The sequence below is a fragment of the Sorghum bicolor genome, chromosome 3 (genome assembly GCF_000003195.3).
Source record: "Sorghum bicolor cultivar BTx623 chromosome 3, Sorghum_bicolor_NCBIv3, whole genome shotgun sequence".
Classification (NCBI taxonomy): domain Eukaryota; kingdom Viridiplantae; phylum Streptophyta; class Magnoliopsida; order Poales; family Poaceae; genus Sorghum; species Sorghum bicolor.
Window position 1 is genome coordinate 14,906,928 of NC_012872.2, and position 2,836 is coordinate 14,909,763.

At 47.4% G+C, this 2,836-nt stretch overlaps 1 long non-coding RNA gene across 1 annotated transcript; it reads right to left on the reverse strand.

The window, feature by feature from the left end:
• On the reverse strand, positions 585-2,566 carry LOC110433528. Its single transcript, XR_002450974.1, has 2 exons — positions 2,267-2,566; positions 585-778 (listed from the first exon to the last, which is right to left on the reverse strand). It is a non-coding gene; the product is annotated as an uncharacterized LOC110433528 (long non-coding RNA).

Genomic DNA, 2,836 nt, shown 5'->3' on the forward strand with positions numbered 1-2,836 from the left:
TTGGTCCGACCGCTAGGGTGAAGGACCCTGGAGTCGGCGATGGAAGGTGAAGGGGACTTGCAGGCACGACCGACGGTGTTGGTGGTGGAGGCGTGATCGGCGCTAGTGGTGCTGGAGCTGCCGTGGAAGCCTGAGCGACCTTAGAAGCGATGTGGCGCTAGGTGTGACTGTGAGGACGAGGGATGCCCCAGCCATGGTGGTTGTGACGATGACTGTGGTAGCCACGACGACGATGACCAAAGATGCGGTGGTGTTGGGCACGGCTTTCCACCATGCATGTGGAGTCAATGAGGAGTGGAGCATGATGGGTAAGCGGGACACCGAGGACGATGGCAGTCATGATCGACGGTGAGTTGTTGGAATCCATCTCACCTTCTTGATGGGAGTCTTGTTCCTCTCGATCTCGAGCAGTGCTGAAAATGTGTTTGTAAGCAGTGGTAATCGAGAGAAAGAATGAATCGAACTGTATGTTTTCATTGATGATCTTCATAATTTATACATGGTGAACTGACGCAACAGGAGTTGCGAGACGCCCATTTGGGGGACATGGATACACGGCCGCCAACGGATATACTCCCGTTATGTCGGTTCCAAAAGAGGAGGAGTAGGCCTTATGTAAATTATGGTTGTGTCACAGAGAGATTTACATTTGATCGTTGGATTAGATTCTAAGACTAGGATTAATACAAGCCACTAATCCTTGTGGATGAGATCCTCTAATCATATTGGTCAACCTCCTGAGGCTATGGATTGCTTCTTAACAGATTGAAACCTCCAGCTAGAAGAACCAATGGAGGATCAGACACATAATTAACATGATGTCATAAATAATTAACATTAAAACACATAATTGAAACTAATTTCTTTAAAATAAAAAAAATCAGTACAATGTTATTGATTTCGCCTAGACATAAAGAACATAGTTATAGTTATTACAGTGATAAGACCTAGCATATGAATGTAATAAAAACATTTTTTTCTTAAAGACTTATCGTCTTGCAATGCAAGCTCCCTAAACACATTTGGAAACAAGGTCCTGCAGTTATGCCATCTGACATGAGATACGATAATTATGAAGTCAACATATGAATTGTTTAGAGAGCTATAGCCTTATGTGGTGAGCTATGAAGTCAACATGTGAATTGTTTAGAGAGCTATAGACAGAACATAGCTCTCTAAACAATTCACATGTTGACTTCATAGTTGTCGTGTCTCATGCTAGATCTCTTAACTGCAAGACCATATTTCCAAATGCATTTAGGGATCTTGCACTCTAAGACGATAAGTATAAGCTTATTCAAGAAAAAAAAATGTTCTTTACATTGATATGCTTTGTATAATCATTATAATAATAATAACTATAACTATTTTCTTATGTCCAAGTAAAATCAATAATATCGTATTGATATTCTTTATTTCAAAAAATAGTTTGAATTATGTGTTTTAATGTTAATTATTTGTGACAAAATGGTATTTTACATATATTTTACTTGTGCAGTTATGTGTAGTGAGATGTTTTGTATATTCGTAGCAACGTTCAGGCACTCAAGTAGTTAATCATTAAATTCATAAACATATGGCATGGTATATATCAGTGTTGACATGTAGCTTATGTTGTTACGAAGCTAATGCAATAAGAATGAACTAAAGCGTGAAAACTAGAGCTAAACTAGCTAGCAGGGGCAAAACGTTGAATTGCTGGAACTATTTCATATTTTAAATCATTATTGTAAAAACTAAAATTTGAAGGGATTTGGATCGCGGATACAAAACCAGAAGCTCAGGGTGTAAACTGCTAAAAAAACAAACCTAAATCTAATTATTTTTGAACTGCACAAGACTGTAGGTTGATTAGCCAAAAGAACAGGGGTTTTCCTAAAAAATGCTAGAGCTGCGTTCATGGCGCCGACGAGGCAGCCACGCTGACTGTACCGGTTGACTGGCAAAAGCCAATCAGATCTGGACCGTTGGAGAAGGATCCCACGGCAACGGATCGCTCGGCGCGGTTGACCCGGGTGGCGTCGGCTGTCAGCGCGGCGGCGCAGGATGGAGTACGACGGATCTTTGCCGTAAGACGCCGGCGCTGGCGATCCAGGCCGCTGCCGGGCACGGGGTTGGCACCGGTACGTACATATCGACAGCGCGGACTCGAATGGGGTATGCTAGACGACGAAGGACGCGGTGAGGCGTGTCGGGCTGGGGCGCTAGCTTCGGCGAGCGCGCGTACGGAACAGAGAGGGAGAGAGCAGGGGGAGGGGAAAGATACCAGCGGGTTCATAGCCTTCGCGCGATGGCCATCGTGTAGGTCTCGCCGAGGGATACGTTGCAGGGGGAAGAGATCGACGGCGGCGGGACGACCTTTTCCGGGGGCGGCGGCGATGGCAGCTGCGTGCGGGAGCTTCGGAGCGCTAGAGCTAGGGGCGGATAGGGTTTCGAAGGTGGAGCGCTGCACAGGGCTAGTCCCTTTATAGGCCGCGGCCATCCTCGAAGTGCGCGGGGGTCAGGAGGATCGACGATGGCGCCTTCGTCCGACTCCTGCGCGGGTTCAGTTGGAGACGAAGCCCTTGCGGCTGTCAGGTAGGCCCCACGCGGGTAGGTGCAAAGGAGCGGGGCGCTGGTTGGTGGCGCTGCCGCGGCTGAGCTGGGCCGCAGCCTACTAGGACAGGCGCGCGCACGGGAGGCCGCTGACGGGCCGGGAAGCGGACCAGGCGGTGGGTTGCTAGAAAGTGGGTGCAAGCCTCTCCCACTGGTGGATACATCGCTTGGTATAGAGATGTTTGGCTGTGATGAGCTGGTGGTGGTGGATCAGATTATTTAACCAAAATTACAGCACCAA